We start from the raw sequence: 16,445 nt of genomic DNA, 5'->3' as shown, positions 1-16,445 counted from the left end.
GACTGGTTCAAAACTGGGAAAGGAGTATGTCAAGGCTGTATATTGTCACCCTGCTTATTTAACTTATATGCAGAGTACAATATGCAAAATGCCACACTGGATGAATCACAGGCTGGAATCAAGATTGTTGGGAGAAATATCTATAACCTGAGATATGCAGACGACACCACCCTAATGGCAGAAAGGTAAGTGGAACTAAAGAGCCTCTTGATGAAACTGAAAGAGGAGAGTGAAAAAGCTGGCTTAAAACTCAACATTCAAAAAACGAAGATCATGGCATCCAGTCCCATCACTTCATGGCAAATAAATGGGGAAATAATGGAAATAGTGAGAGACTTTATTTTCTTGGGCTCCAGAATCACTGCAGATGGTGACTACAGCCATGAAATTAAAAGACGCTTGCTCCGAGAAAGAAAACTATGACAAACCTAGACAGTATATTATAAAAGCAAAGACATTACTTTGTCAACAAAGGTTCATATTATAGTCAAAGCTATGGTTTTTCCAGTAGTCATATATGGATGTGAGAGGGGGACCATAAAGAAGGCTGAATGCTGAAGAATTGATGCTTCTGAACTGTGATACTGGAGAAGACTCTTGAGAGTCCCTTAAACTGCAAGGAGATCAAACCAGTCAATCCTAAAGAAAATCAATCTGAATATTCACTGAAGGATTGAGGCTGAAGCTGAAGATCCAAAACTTTGGCCAGCTGAAGCAAAGAGCTGACTCACTGGAAAAGACCCTGATGCTGGGAAAGACCAAAGGCGGGAGGAGAAGGGGACAACAGAGGATGAGGGTATAACCAACTCAATGGACATGAGTTTGAGCAAGCTCCAGAAGAAGGTAAAGGACAGGGAAGCCTGGCGCGCTGCAGTCCATGGGGTCTCAAAGAGTCAGACAGGACTGACTGAACAACAACAACTACTATATAAAGGGCATTGTTCTAGGAGTTAACAACACAGAATAAAATTTCTGCTTCATACATGCTAGCTGGACACACAGAAATAAACTATAAGTTAGTAAAATATATGGTATATCAGGGGGTGATGAATGATTAAAAAAAAGGCTCTGGGGATGAGGTATGAAACTTTAGTGTATCTAGGGCAGGCTTCATATTTGAGTAAAGAGGAGAAGGAAGTGACAAGGCAAGCTTTGTGACTCTGGGGAGGACAAGCATCCCTGCTCAGGGTCAGCCATGCAAACGCCCCGCGGTTGGGGTTCCCACTGTGGTGAAGGATCCAGGCGGCAGCCACTGGCTGGAGCCAGGTGGGAGCGAGCAGGTGAGTACCAGATGGAGGCCACAGTAAGAACACTGGCCTTCACTGCAGGTAAATGAGGAACTGCTGGGGTTCCTGGGGCAGGGAACTGTCCTGATCTGACTTTGACATTCCAACAAGGTCACCCTGCCGTTGTGTTAAAACAGTCTTTTCAGCAGACAGGGCAAAAGAGAAGGGCAGAACCCAACAGCCTGTTAGGAGTCCACCACAACCACACAGGTGATCCTGATCTGATGGCTCGGACCTGGAGTGTGGCTCTGGATCCATTCTGAAGGTGAAGCCAAGAGGACTTACTGAGGTGTGACAGAAACAGAGGAACCATGGGCAACTTCAGGTTTGGCCTGAACAACTAGAGGACGGGCCCGCCGCTCCCTGAGATGAGACACAGGGAAGCCACGGGCAGCAAGGAGTGAGCGGACGGATAGGGGTGTGGGGCCGCAGTCTCTACTTCAATCTCAGATGGAAGCCACAGGGCCTGGGGACCTGAAAAGAAAGAAGAGCTGATCCAGAGGCCTGAGTAGCTCCCTCTAGGAAGCAGTGTGAAAGCCAGAGAGGGGAAGGGGGGCCAGAGGGAAGTCACGGCAGCATGTATGGCCCGCTACAGGCCTTGCTGCCCATAGAGCCCAGGCCACGGCCATGACTGGCTGCTCACAGACCCATTTCACAGGTGGAGAAACTGAGGGAACTGAGTTTCACAGTGAGCACCTCTCTTTTAGAAGCTGGAAAGCACCAGGATGAGGTAAGGTGGGGTGGTAGGCAGCTCACACCCACCATTCCAATGAGGGACCAGGGGGCTGAAACCACTGTCCCCACCAACCAGGAAGTCTGCAGGATCCCAAGAGGTGATGAGGACTCCGGGTTTCTCAGAGTTGAGACTATGACTCAAATCCAGATTCCAAGGATATCTGCTTTGGGACCCAGGAGCTCTTCGCTTCTTCACCCATTCCCTCATCGGAATTTAATTCATGCCCCCCAAAATTCACCCTTATAAAATATACAACTCAGGAAGTGTCCCGGTGGTAGTAGCTAAGACTCTGCTCACAATGCAGGGGTTATGTTCCTGATCCGGGAACTAGATCCCACACACCACAGCTAAGAGTTCACAGGACACAACTGAAAGATCCCACAAGCTGCAATGATGACCAAAGATCCCACGTGCCACAGCTGAGACCTAGCATGCGCTCAGCCGCTCAGTCGTGGGCTCTTTCAGACCCCATGGACTGTAGCCCACCTGGCTCCTCTGTCCATCAGGATTCTCCAGGCAAGAATACTGGAATGGATTGACATGCCCTCCTCCAGGGGATCTTCCCAACCCAGGGATCAAACTCAGGTCTCCAGCATTGCAGGCGGATTCTTTACCACTGAGCCACCAGGGAAGCCCTGGCATAGCCAAATAAATAAATAAAAATATTAAAACAAACAAATTATACCACTCAGTGGTATTTAATACATTCACATTATTGTGCAGCCATCACAGCTACCTAATCGCAGAACAGTGTGAGTGTTAGTCGCTCAGTGGTGTCTGACTCTTTATGACCCCACGGACCTGCCAGGCTCTTCTGTCTACAGGATTCTCCAGGCAAGAATACTGGAGTGGACTGCCATTCCCTTCTCCAGGGTCCCTTCCTGACCCAGGAATTGAACCCAGGTCTCCCGCACTGCAGGCAGATTCTTTATCGTCTGAGCAAGCAAGGAAGCCCCAATTCAGGAATATCAAACCCAACAAGTTAAACATACAATTATCATATGATCCAGTAATTCCATTCCTAGGCACATACCCAAAAGAACTGAAAACAGGTATCCAAACAAATACTGGTACACAAATGTTCTACGTACAACAGCTGAAAGGTAGGAGCAATCCAAAGTCCATCGAATAATAAACTGATAAACAAAGCATGGCATATTCATACAATACAATCCAAACACAAAGAGTCACATACTGTATGATTCCACTTGTATGAAAAGTCCAAAATAGGTAAATCCATAGAGAATGCAGATTAGTGGTGCCAGGGGCTGGGGGAAGCGGGTAATCAGGAGTGACTGCTTTATAGATACAGAGTTTCCTTTGAGGTGATGAATATGTTTCAGATGTTGAACATTACTAATCATCCAGGAAATGCAGATCAAAAGCACAATGAGATATCACCTCACACCTGTTAGGATGGCTATTATCAAAAAAAGAGACAACAAAATGTTGGCAAGGATGTGGAGAAATTGGAACCCTTGCACACTGTCGGTGGGAATGGAAAATAGCACAGAGGTTCCTAAAAATTAAAAATATTAATGGAACTTCCAGACGATCCAGCAATCCCACTTCTGGGTATTTATCCAAAAGAACTGAATCAGAATCTCAAAAGAGGTATCAGCACAACACCCATGCTCACTTCAGCACTAGACACAACAGCCAAGAGGTGGAAACAACCCAAATGTCCATTGATGTAGGAACAGATAAAGAAAATGTGGTACATACACACAAGAGAATATCATGCGGGCGTGCCAAGTCACTTCAGTCGTGTCCGACTCTTTGCGACCCCATGGACTGTAGCCTTCAAGGCTCCTCTGTCGATAGGATTCTCCAGGCTAGAATACTGGGGTGCATTGCCATGCCCTGCTCCAGGGGATCTTCCCGATCCTGGGATCGAACCTGCATCTCTTACGTCTCCTGCATTGGTAGGCGAATTCTTTACCACTAAACCACCAGTTCTTTACCACTGGCTTTACCACCAAAGCCAGCTGGTGCTTCCCAGGGGAATATTATTCAATCTTTAAAATGAAGGAGATTCTGCAGTATGCTACGTGGATGAAACTTGAGGTTGTTATGCTAAGTAAAATGAGCGAGTCATAGAAAGACAAACACTACATGAATTCACTTATGTGAGGTATCTAAAATAGTCAAACTCGGGACTTCCAGGGGTGGTACAGTGGATGAGAACCTGCCTGTCAATGCAGAGGACATGGGTTCGATCCCTGGTCAGGGAAGATTCCACATGCCGTGGGGCAACTAAGCCCTTGAGCCACAACTACTGAGCCCGTGCTCCACAACAAGAGAAAGAATAGTCCCTGCTCACCTCAACTGGAGAAAGCCCCGCACAGCAACCAACTCTCAGCCCCGCCAAAAATAAATAAATAAAATAAAACTGTTTTTAAATGGCCAAACTCATGAATTCAGAGTGGAATGGGGGTTGCCAGGCGCTGGACAGAGGCGGAAATGGGAAGTCAGTAATCAACAGGCACGAAGTTCCGGTTAAGCAAGGAGAATAAGCTCTAGAGATCTGCTACACAGCACTGTCTTTATAGTCAAAAATGATATTATACACTGAAAAATTTGTTAAGAGGGTAGTTCTCATGTTAAGTATTCTTACCACAATAAAGTAAGAAATTTTTTCAACGTTTTGGAATTAGGTAGACGTGACATTTGCACAATTTTGTGAATACATAAAATACCACTGAACTGCACACTATGAAATAGTTAACTTTATGTTATATGAATTTCACCTCATAGAAAAAGTACTGAGAGAATGTCCATGAATCCAAATGACTATCTCTCCCAAGCAAGTGCTTCGGTGCAGGGCTCGAGCCTGCTCCAGTGTTCACGATTCAGTTCCTTCTTTGTGAATGCCAAATGACATCACTGCACAAACAAAGGTTGTGGTTCAAATAAGAGAAGGGGGGTAGAGTGGAGAACCGAGCCACCTCTAGCCCATAGCAGCCTGGACATGCCCAGTGCAAAAGCCTGGTCTCTTAGCAGTCAGGACTAGGCTCATCCACATGAACAGAGCAAAGCCCACCTCTGTGCCAAATTCCCACAAGAAGTGGGTTGAAGAGCCATAATGCGTAGATTTCGATAACACCATTATTTCAGCCTTATCTTTGATCAAGTGAGCCAGCATTCCAGGTTATCAAGTGACGCTCTACTAAAACAGACAGTTGGGGATTACTCATTGGCAGTTCAGGCTCAGATGTTAGTACAGTCAGCCAGCCACATCTTTGGGTTCTCCATCCTCGGAAAATATTTGGGAAAAAAAAACTCCTGAAAGTTACAAGAAACAAAACTTGAATTTGCTGTGTGCTGGCAACTTTTACATAGTATTTACATTGTATTTACAACTATTTACATAACATTTACATTATAGTAGGTATTATGAGTAATCTAGAGATGATTTAAAAGCTAGGGGAGCATATGTATAGGTCATATGCAAATACTATGCCATTTTACATAAGGGACTTCAGCTCCTTGGACTTCAGAATCCAACTTTGGAATCAGTGGGGATCCTGAAACCAATCCCACTGCCTAAGATGCTGCGGAGGGACAACTGTAATCAGAATTACCCCAAACCAGCCAGCCAGCCCCTTTTCTAAGGCCCCTCTGCACAGCAGGCACAAGAGACAGAAGCAGGGGAAACAGAAGGCGCCAGCTCTCTGCCATCAACACAACAATGGCAATTTCGTTTCAGTTCACATCCTTCCAATTAAATTAACAATGTTCATTTGAAATGGGTTGGCTTTCTGGTTTTATTAGTTTCACTCTGGTTTTATTTCATGCTGGCTTTATAGTTATGTAAAAACCATGTAAACATGTCTAAGGCACTTACACCTAGTCTTATATTTATACCTTTAAGTTATATTCTAAGAAAATTCAAATAAACAGTGAGGCTTTTTTTCCTTTAAAAAGCCACAAAAAAAACAAATACTTATGATTCCATTTATATGAAATGTCCAGAATAAGCAAATCTATAGACAGAAAAAGTAAACTTGTAGGGTGGGGAGTGATGACTAATGGGTACAAGGTATCTTTCTGAGCTGATGAAAATATTGTAAAATGAGACTGTAGTGACATATGTACAACTCTGTGAATACATTCAAAGCTACTGAACTGTAAACCTTAAATGCCTGAACTGTATAGCATGTGAGTTAAATCTCCATAAAGCTATTTTTAAGAGTGGGGGAAGGGGAGTCGACCTATTACCCAGGTTTGAACAGCATTAAGCTGGAGAAATCACAGAGAAACGAACAAATCCACCTATTCATGGCTTCCTTGCCTGGCCCACTCCACATCTCCCTCCCCCTATACTGTCCCCAAGGGCTCTGGAGCCAGAAGAGGCTAAGAGGGAACCCTAAGTCACAAGCTAAGCCCTCCCTGGGTGAGCAGGTGGCTGCCCTAGGACACCAAAACTCAGGATTCCTACCTCCTGAACAGTTTAAAGGCACTGTTTTGAATTACTAAACTGCGAAAAACTGAAAAACAATGAATACAACCAAAGTCCCTAAGTATGCAGGGAATGTGATTCTTGTATACATCAAAGGCAGCGTCAAGGGAGGATGCATGAGAATAAAGATTCAGCACCTCAGTGACCCAACTGGCTGGGATTTGGGCGGAGGCAGGAGCACAGGCAGCCCCCCTTCCTGGGGAGGCAGCTGCCATCCCCGCCCTCCACCCACACACGCCCAGCAGAGCCAGCAGCGCAGTAGAGCGTCCCTGTCCGAGCATGCTGCCTGCAGCCAGCCTCAGCAAGGGCGACTCTGCTGCAACAAGAAGAGGCCTCAGTCCATCTTCTGTCCACCCGGCAAACCTCCCTCTCCTTCGGCCTATCCCTTCCAGCGACACTTCACAGAGAAGGAAGAGGAAGCCCCTGCTGGCAGCTGCTGCGTAGGAGGCCTGGTGAAGCCAGCGGGAGTGCACGTCTACCCATAACAGGCTGACCCCTTTTGTCCCAATGCCTTCCTCCTCTAGAAACCTGCCTGGAATCGACCACCTCCACAAAGCCTTCATTCTGTCTCCCCCAAAGGCTGATCGAGCCCCAGCTTGGAGCCAGAAGAGGGGGAGGAGTAGACACCTGTTTGCCTGGCCCAGGACCCCCAGCTCTGGGCCCTCAGCTCAGGGATGGCTCCCAGGGAAGGTGTAGGACTTGGATAACTGTGCTGGCAACACTCCCAAGACAAAGCGCTAAGTGAAGAAGTGGGCCCCAGAGCCATGGACCAAGTGCAATTCTGTCTGTGTCCCCAAATAAAAACTACACAAATGCACACAGAGGCACGGAAAAGATGACTGGGGGATCCCCACAAACTGCTGACAGAGATGCCTCGGGCCAAGAGAGGAAGGAAGGAAGGGAAGGGCTTTCACATTTCACTCCCTCTCTCTAGGAAGCTACTGCCCGAATCCTTTGTAAAGATAACTACTTAATTTTTTTTTTTACCGAAAACATTTTCAAAAGCAGGGTAGACATCCATCCGCCGGGAACTCGGTAAGCAAGCTATGGGCCCTACACACACTGGGATACATCTCCAGCAGCGAAAAAAGGACTACACTCCCAGAACACATGACATGACACTTGAGAACATCACGTTGAGGACTTCTCTGGCGGTCCACTGATTAAGAATCTGCCTGCCATAGAGAACAGACTTACGGACATGGGGAGAGGGGAGGAGAGGGTGAGATGTGTGGAAAGAGTAACATGGAAACTTACATTACCATGTGTAAAATAGATAGCCCACAGGAATTTGCTGTATGGCTCAGGAAACTCAAACAGGGGCTCTGTATCAACCTAGAGAGGTGGGATTGGGAGGGAGATAAAAAAGGGAGGGGATATATGTATACCTACGGCTAATTCATGTTGATGTTTGACAGAAAACAACAAAATTCTGTAAAGCAAATATCCTTCAATAAAAAATAAATTAATTAAAAACAAAAAGAATCTGCCTGCCAGTGTAAGGGATAAGGATTCAATCCCCGTCTGGGAAGATCCCATATGCCTTGGGGCACCTAGGCTCCAGCATCACAACTACTGAAGCCCTCGAACCTTGAGGCCCTGTTCCACAATAAAAGAAGTCACTGCGATGAGAAGCCCAGGCACCACAGATGATACAGAGAAGGCCGCACTTACTGCAACTAGAGAAAGCCCACACAGAGACCCCGTGCAGCCAAAAATAAATTGAAAAAAAAAAAAATCATGTTGAATAAAATAGGCAGAATTTTTAAAAATATCTATTAACTAGATGAGTCCACTTACATGAAAATCTAGAAAAAAGCAAAACCAGAGTGACAGGAGATAAGTGGCCTGGGACCAGGCATGGGAGTAACTACTGGCTGCAGGGGAGCCCCAGAAAACTTCTGGGTGATGGAAGCATTCCCACACTTGACTGGGGTGGGGGCTGCATGCCCATGACATTCACCAACACTCAAGCCAGCTGCACCTGTAGGGTGGGTGAATGTATGGTATGCACACCTCAATAAAACTTCAGTGAGGCAGGAGGAAAGGAGTCAGCACTTAATGGGGAAGGGGTCTCCCTTGGGGTGATGAAAATGTCCTGGAACTTGATGGAGGTGGTGCCACAACATTGTGAATAAACTCAATGCCACTGTAAGCTGTACTTCAAAATGGTTAATTGTACATCAAGTGAATTATACCTCAATTTTTTTTTCCATTTTTAAGTAGACAAGGAAAATTATTATGCCCATTTTGAAGATGGAAAAACTGGGCTCAGAGGAAGCAGTCAACTGCTAGTCCTGGGTTTATCCGCCTGCACCTCAGACCTGATTGAGAGCCCAGGAGAGATGAGAGAGCTGCTCCGGACTTCCCCAGAAGGCCATGCTGGGCCTCTACCTCCAGGGAGGGCTCTGGGTCTTTTTCTCTGGGGCATTTGAAAACCAGAGCGTCTCCACAGGCCCCGGAGTGAGCCAGGGGCACCTGCAGGGACTCTCAAAGGCTGTGAACTTCAACAGACAGGGCTGCAGCTATGGCAGGGACCGAGCATCAGCAAGAAAGTGGTCAAACCAAGGCTGAAGCCAGGATGGGGGTGGGGATGGGCCCAATCAGATCCAGGCTGGATGAGGTCTTCTGGGCCCTGCCAATCAGGGCCCTAGGGAGATGAGGGGTCAGCACCAACCTCAGGGACCCAGGAAAAGGACTCAGCAACTACAGGACAGCAGTCAGAGCAGACATATCCACCAGCCTCTTTGTGACTGGCAGGAGAGGGATTCACGCCTTCCTGAGCTCTGCAGGAAAAGAAAAGAGGAGGAGAGGTTCCCCTCTATGCTTTCTAAACAGAATCTTCAAAAACACCCAGAGGTCCTGTCCTCCACTCTAGGGAGGGCCCGGAGAGAGGCCACTGCCTGCAGACATGCAGAGCCTAGGGCCCAGCAGCATGCAGAGGCCGGCAAAGCCCAGGGTCGTCTGAGGGCACCCACTTCTCTCCCCCCTAAATGCCCCTGCACCAGCCTCTTGGCAGTGGGGCCTGTTTCTCATGGGCAAGGGCGGGAAGCCCAGCCATGGACCCACAGCCGTCCTAGCACCACACCCTCCCTCCGCTTGGAATTTCCAAAAGCCCTGCTCCCTGGGAGCCCACAGGGTCAGGAGCGGCACACCCAGTTCCCAGATGCTCCCTACTGCCTGCCATGGGCATGGAGGTAACCCCAGATGCCCCATGTCTCTCCTTCATCAGCGTGCTTCAGCTCCAGCCCAAGCAGGGGCTGAAAATCCAGTACACACGTCAGGTACAGAAAATAAAACAACTTCCAAGGTCCAGGAATTCCACTATTAGACATTCACTCCTTAGGAGAGGTTTCAAAGGCCTCAGTTATTCCTGAGAAAGGGGATCTGTTAACCTAAAGGCATCTCAGCTAAGAGCAAAAACAGGCATGTTGATGCTGCAATGGGGGCAGTCTGGAGCCCCCAGCTCAAAAATGAGGGGCCCCAGGGAGAGCTGGCAGGGCTTCCCAGGTGGCTTAAATGGTAAAGAATCCACCTGCAATGCAGGAGACTGGGGTTCAACCCCTGGGTGGGGAAGATCTCCTGGAGAAGGGAAGGGCTACACACGCCAGTATTCTCACCTGGAGAATCCCATGGACCGAGGAGCCTGGCAGGCTACAGTCCCTGAGGTCGCAAAGAGTAGGACATGACTGAACAACCAACGCACACACAAGGAGGGCTGGCAGGCATTCATTAGAGGCCAGGGAGGTCCCCTGGAGAATGGGGAGACAGACAGCAAAAGCAATTCCTTAAAGTAAAACGAGGGGCCTCGAGGCCTCTCTTGTACTAAAAGGGAGGCCAGGACTGCCTCTGAGCCCAGTGTGGGAGGGACAGCAGATCACAGGCCAGGAATGCTGAGCCTGGGCCCCACCCCAGGTCTGTGGATCTGCTCAAGTTCCCTAAAAATGCCACGATGCCACATCTCTGCAGGGGCTGCTCATTCTGTTTGGGAAGCCCTGCTCATCCTTGCAAACCCTTGGCCACCCTTCAAAGCCCACCTGAAGCATTACCTCGCACCCAGGCAAGCCCTTCCCTCCCTCCAGCTCCAACCACAGCAGACAGGGCCCCAGAAGGTACCAGTGGTAGAAGGTACCCAGGTGCCTCTCTCATCTGGCAGGGACCGAGTCTCACTCAAGTTTGGTCCCCTGCACCTCACACTGAACCTGGGGCATGAAAGGCCAGGAATTGGAACCAAGATAGCATCCCAGCGCCCTCCCACCTTGAGGCACTGTGCAAACAGCCCGGCCTCTGTGGCTTCACAGGCCTGTCGCTCTGCTGAGATCACTGTAATCATGGTAATAGCAGCACCGAATGTTTACGGAGCACTTACTATGAGCCACACATTACCGCGAGGGCACTCCATATGCTACCTCCTTTCATCTTTGTGGCATTCTTCTAAGGGCATTACTATTATTAATCCTGTTACACAAGGGAATCAGGCATAGGGAAGTTAAGTGAGTTGCCCAATGCCACAGAGCCAGTGAGAGAGGAAGCCAAAATTCAGACCCTAGTGGTCTGGTTCCGGACCTAGTAATCTTAATCACTAAGATGTATTGGAGGTATGAAGACAGTCAGTTGTCAGGACAAGCTCTGAGTGGAGGAGGAACTCAGGGATTTTAAAAGCTAGTTCTCCCTGGGCCTTCTCTTTCCCCGGTCCCAGCAGAAGACAGGAAGAACAGCAAGGCCTCTGCCCAGATCCAGCCTGCTGCTCCCAGGCTCATCCCTGAGATGAGTGCCAGTTACAAGAAACACAAAAGGCCCATCTGCCAGCCCCTTGGCCCAGACTGAGGAGGTACACAATTGTCCACTGGGAGGCATAATTTGGGGCTATTCTTAGCAAACCACTGGCTCCCCTCCCAGAGGCCAGCAGGCCAGGCCCAAGCTTCATAGAGCTTGCCTCCTGCAAGCGTGGAGCGGTCCCACAGGGCTGGGAGCAAATCAGAGGTGCTGGTCTGCTCACCCTCCCAGGGCTTGGCCACCTGGCTGCTGACCAGCCCTGGGGAGTCCTGGCCACAAAGCAAGTCCAGTCACCAAAGTTCCACCAACAGTGCTCTCTCTGTGCCAGACCCTCGGCCACACACTTTCCACTCACACTGAATCCTCACCGCACCCCAAGGGTGAGGGGTTACTGGCCCCATTTAAAGATGAGGGGTTGCACTTTAAAGATGAGTTAGTTAAGACATTGAGTAACTCGCCCAGGTAACACAGTGAGTTAGTGTCAGCTGTATCTCCCATCTCCAGGTTGGGCCATAGCCAAATGGTGGGGCGGGGCCCTTCCCTGAACAAGTCCCGGGTTTGGGGGAGGGGGAGTCCACACTAGTAGCAAAGGTCTCACCAAAGATCCAACTGCAAGTCTACTCTTTCTCTCCCCTGCTGGGACTGTCCCTTCCCTGCAAGAAACCCTCAGGTTTGGGCCAAGAAGGACAGTCCCCAGCAGGTTGCTCCCCTACCCTGGCCGCACGGTCTAACTTCAGAAGTTCTGCAGACCCAGAGGAGATGAACCTCAAAGTTCAAGGAGCCCTTGCCAGTGCTTAAGGCATGCACCCTGCCCCGCAACTTAGGGAATAGGGAGGTCAAAGAATTCTCAGGGTTAAACAGAGGATACTGAGCCCTTTGGGATCTCCAAACCCCAAAGCAGGAGTCTAGAAATGAAGCCACACCACTCAGCTCCTGCACTGCCACTAACCCAAAGTCAACTTTCACAGAATCACAGGAATGACTCAACAGTGCCTGCCTTGGACTACACCTTGGTTGTTGCTGTTTGGTCACTAAGTTGTGTTCAACTCTTTGTGACCCCATGGATTGCAGCACGCCAGGCTTCCCTGTCCTTCACTATCTCCTGGAGTTTGCTCTAACTCATGTCCATTGAATCGACGATGCCATTAACCATCTCATCCTCTGTCACTCCCTTCTCCCCCCGACCTCAGTCTTTTCCAACATCAGGGTCTTTTCCAATGAGTCAGCTCTTCAAATCAGGGGGCCAAAGTAGTGGAGTTTCAGCTTCAGTATCAGTTGATTTCTTTTAGGATTAGCTGGTTTGATCTCCCTGCTGTCCAAGAGACCCTCAAGAGTCTTCTCCAGCACCACAGTTCTTGGTACCCACCTCTAATTGTGTTCTGCCTTCTGCTGCCAGGTGACTCAGCAGGTCTAAGTGTCTGAGTTCCAAGTGCTCACAGCCAACTCCATGTGTGCCCAGGGAGCAAGTCACATCCATGTGGCTCCATGTCTCTCGTCAGTGAATGTCAGCTCACATCCCTGTCTGTGCTCCTCTGAGCCCACCAATACATCTGTCCACTTGTGCCAGGCAAGTCTCCATGATGGCATAGATCTGTCCATGCAGTATCTGCAGCCCATTCGTTGTCCCCGCTTATGTGTTCACACTGTCTGCCCCTGCACGTGTCTGTGCCCTGAGTTGCTTGCCCACCTCCACTGTCTTCCTTTGTCTGCTCTCATGTCCACTGTATCAGTTCCTCACCATCCCAGCCCACGTAGCTATAAACCTGAGCATGTTCACACACATCTCTGCCACGCCAGCATTCCCCACCTGTTCCTGGGTGACCCCGTGGGCGCCACCTGTTTGGAGGCAGGTGGGTATGTATTCACCCAAGTACTCACAGTGCCGGCCAAGGGCTAAAGGGTAAGCTCAGCAACTCCCACTCCCAGAACAGTGTCCAAGGCCACAGGCACGAGTTCACTGCCACCTCTGCAAAGTGTTCCAGGACATCTCGCCAGGCATGATGGGGGAGGGAGCAGAGCCCAAGGCACAGGAGAACCTCAGAGGTGAGGTCAGAGATGCCCCAGGTACCACTAACCTCAAGCCAGTTCTGCCGGGCCTGTCCACTTCCAACACCCCAATTCCAACCCCAATGGCCAGTGAGAGGAAGACTGTCCGTCTGCACTCACAGGAAACAGTGTCTGGCTCCAGCCTGCCAAGCTCATCCCAGCCCCCAGAGACAGAGGCTCTTCAGAAAGGAAGTGAGGACTTCCTCCTGTAAGACTGGATCTAGACCCCAAACCTCAAAAGCCCCAAGGAAGCTAAGAAGGTCCTATGGTCAGCCTGACTCCAGAAACCAAACATACTTCTCCTGAAGTCCGGAATAGCTTCAGTCAGCAGAAAAAAAAAAAAAAACTGGGAGTGGGGCTGGGACACACTCCTGTTGCTCCCAGTCCCTGGAGGTGGTGAGAGGTCCTAAGCAGCAGGGTAATCAGAAAGGAGGGGTATGGAGGCAGAACAAGAATATTTCTAACATATTTGCATGGCTGCATGAGAATTGCATCCCAGCTTCCCTGGCAATTACAGCCTGTGTCACTCATTCAGCAATTAATCATGTGTATTCTCTTGGTATTTCCACTGTTACTATTAGTCCAGGACTGGTATGGAAACCCTATAGTAACGAAATTTCTCTGTGTTTATGCCTTGTGTCCCACCTCCCTCACCGCCCCCCACCTGGCCAAACCCGTGGGGCAAAGCCACCTAAGGGGAGAACCCTCCAACTCCCTCCACCACCCCATCCTTCTTGGCAGAGCCCAGTGCCTGGCATTTAAGAGATGCTCAGTCACTGGGTCCAGGTTGCTCTGCAGGAAGCCAAGGAGTTGTTGCTTGGAACTCTGGTGGAGAGAGCAAGAAGCTGGAAGCTTCCTGAAGTCAGGGGAGCTTTTCTTCCCATTTCTGACTCCCTAAGAGGTAATAACATGTTCCAACCGTCCTGGCTGCTTTTAAGAGTCCAGGGCAGCAGTCATCCTGACACTGCACTCTGCTTTCTGACAGGCCTCCTGCCCCTTCAAGAAAAACCTTTGAAGATGAAAAAGGGGCTCCCCTGGGAGACTCAGGCCTACAGAAGGAAAGAACTAGATGGGGCCCAACATCAAAGCTTGCACCCATTGGGATCTCTGGACTCTTCCCGGTTCCATAGACCTCAAATGCCTAAAGAGGAGCCCAGGGACCTCAGGTGTGGAACATGAGACGGCTCGCCTCGCCGCAGCTGCACGGGAAGCCCAGCTTTCAGGTCTCGCCCGAGGACCAGCCATCAAGGGTGGAGGTGTCGCCATCCCACTAACCGCAGTCGGAGAGAAAGCTCCTGGACAAAGTGCGTAGCCCAGCCGGACAGACAGAACGACTCAATAACCTGTTTGATATGTGTGGTTCCGCTTCTCTCCCATGCACCGATCCCGTGCGGGTTTCGGTGGGAGGGGCCAGGATCTCTCCTCTCCACAGAGCCCAGGGAGGCTTGTGATCTAGGGAATGGGGAGTGGGTGGTCGGAGCAGCCCTGGCCCGGGGGTGCCCAGAAGAGTCCCTCATCAGACCTCCCTCGCCCGCCGCGGGTCCGGACGCGTCGGTACCTGCCAGCCCGTGGCTCCGGGGGGCATCCGCGCTCCTGCGGCAGGCGCGCGGCTCCCGAACTGCGGGCGCCGAGTTAGGCAGCGGCGGCTCGCGCCGGGTACTGGCTCCGGCTCGCTCCTCCCAACTTCCCCAGCCCATCCGTGGGTAGAGGCGGCTCCGGAGGCCGGCAGGCCGGGCGCGACGAGGCGAGGGCACAAGCGCAGGAGGCCGCGCTCGCCCGGTAGACAGCCGCGCACCCCAGCCGGAGCGCGCAGCTCGGCTCCGGGTGCCCCGCGACCCCCACGCCGAGGGCGGACCCGGCGGGGCCGCCAATCACCGCGCCCGCCGTCGCCCAGCCAGCCAGAGCCCCGGCCCCAGCCGCCGAGGGGGCGGGGGTCTCGGATTTAAAGACACACTCACCAAGCAGCGTCCGGATTGGCATTCCAGAGCCGCTGCTGCCTGGCGGAGAGGGAACGGCTGGCCCCACCTTTTTCGGCCCGGCTTCCTCCCTCCGTCAGCCCACCCTCCGCTTCGGAGGAAAAGTTTGGGGCGGGGGAGACTGCCTGGGAAACCAGTTCCGCTTCCCTTGTCAAGAGTTCGGCTCTTTCTGGAAGAAGCCCAAACCCTCCATCCAGCCTCCCTGGCAGGAGAAAGAAGCAAAAGCTCTCGGCGCCACACCCCCGCCCAGACTCCAGCTCCCCGGGAGATCGGCGGGCCCTCGCCGCTTTCTGCTTTTTAAAGCCGAGCCAAGCCTCGGCGGGCGCCGGAAGAATCCTCGCGGTGCTGTGCAACCTGAGCTAGGCGACTGCTCTCTCTGGACCTCGCCGCCACTGGAGTCTACGGCTGAGCCGTTAAAGAGCAGACTGTCCGCTCAGGGCTGGGCTTCTCCCAAACCTTGGACACCCTCAGTACCCGGAGACAAAAAGGGAAGAACCCGGCAGAAACTTCGCAAGGGGAGAGGTCCCTTTGTCCCCGCAGTGACAGGCACAATCCTAACCCCCAGGAGGGCCTGTCTCCGCCTCTGCTGACAGGGGGAGGCAGTCCAGCCCAGCCCATCCGAACGCCCCAGCAGTCCCTGCCAGCCCTCCGCTGGTGCGCGCCCCCAAGGGCACCCACGTGCGTTCACTCTCTCACCGCTGTTTTTCTGAGGGAGACGAAATTTGTTGTGGTTAGTGAGTCACTTCCCCCTTCTTTCTGGCCTGCACTGGGGACCTGGGCCTTCCTCACCTGTCGCTACCTGCCTGGCCCACAATCAGGGATGGAGCGGGAGTCAGTGAAGTCCAGGTCTGCCCAGTGATGAAGGCAGTGCAGGCCTGCCCTCTCTCCAAAGTCAGGCCAGAAGGCACGGGCTAGGAGAGGGACATGCAGCCCCTGTGAGCCCTAAGAACAAAGACACGAGGAATGGCTGTTATTTATGGTGCTCTTACCAGGCCTCCAGCACCTAGGTCTCAAGCACTTCACTGGATGATTCTATGAGATGACCACTTTTATTACCCCTCTTTTAATGCGTAGGCTTCCTCCTGTCCCATGCAAGGTGTGTGAAGTGGAGAGGAGCAGAGGAAGCCCACGAGTGGCCTTAGGAAGCAGACCTACCTTCAGAG

General features: G+C 51.1%; 1 protein-coding gene across 4 annotated transcripts in view; it reads right to left on the bottom strand.

Moving 5' to 3' along the window:
* PALD1 (phosphatase domain containing paladin 1) overlaps nucleotides 1–15,543 on the bottom strand; it is an 83,045-nt gene extending 67,502 nt beyond the window's left edge. Inside the window, exon 1 of one of the 4 annotated variants that reach the window (XM_020877405.2) lies at nucleotides 15,265–15,543. The gene's annotated coding sequence lies outside the window, so the exon portion shown is untranslated. Of the gene's footprint in view, nucleotides 1–13,335; nucleotides 13,358–14,581; nucleotides 14,757–14,864; nucleotides 15,199–15,264 lie in introns of those variants that run through there. The other 3 variants (XM_020877409.2, XM_020877407.2, XM_070470769.1) reach the window with 3 other exon arrangements.
* Between the last annotated feature and the right edge of the window lie 902 nt (nucleotides 15,544–16,445).

This window comes from Odocoileus virginianus, chromosome 7, assembly GCF_023699985.2.
Source record: "Odocoileus virginianus isolate 20LAN1187 ecotype Illinois chromosome 7, Ovbor_1.2, whole genome shotgun sequence".
Taxonomy (NCBI): domain Eukaryota; kingdom Metazoa; phylum Chordata; class Mammalia; order Artiodactyla; family Cervidae; genus Odocoileus; species Odocoileus virginianus.
This window is presented reverse-complemented; position numbering and strand designations above follow the sequence as displayed.